The sequence below is a fragment of the Egretta garzetta genome, unplaced genomic scaffold (genome assembly GCF_000687185.1).
Source record: "Egretta garzetta isolate BGI_Z169 unplaced genomic scaffold, ASM68718v1 scaffold598, whole genome shotgun sequence".
Taxonomy (NCBI): Eukaryota; Metazoa; Chordata; class Aves; order Pelecaniformes; family Ardeidae; genus Egretta; species Egretta garzetta.
In genome coordinates this window covers 522,572-522,871 of record NW_009260621.1, presented here as the reverse complement: position 1 = coordinate 522,871, position 300 = coordinate 522,572, and the positions used below count along the sequence as shown (strand labels likewise).

The 300-nt window shown below is 47.3% G+C and overlaps 1 protein-coding gene across 3 annotated transcripts in view; it reads right to left on the bottom strand.

Moving 5' to 3' along the window:
* XPR1 (xenotropic and polytropic retrovirus receptor 1) overlaps positions 1-300 on the bottom strand; it is a 110,044-nt gene that overhangs the window by 22,723 nt on the left and 87,021 nt on the right. The window lies entirely within an intron of this gene.

Sequence of the window (300 nt, the reverse complement as noted above, 5' to 3'; positions counted from 1 at the left end):
CCCCCCCCTTCTTACTTTCTTACTGGCAGAAGAGTCTGGCCTCCTCTAACCACGCTCCTTCCCAGGAACAATCAATCTCCATGTAAGAGCTCTACACAGCTCCGTTTCTCCCGTTGCTCTTCATTTTGATCAGCACTTTCTTTCTGGCATTTATGTCATGTCTGTTGACATCTTCCACACTCGCCATCCCCCTCACACTTAATGTCACTTACAGACCCTCGGCATGGCCATTAGTCTGATCCTGGCTCAGTTTACTTAACACATTAGCTGGTCTTTGGTGTTAGCAGTTGTAAGAGTGAA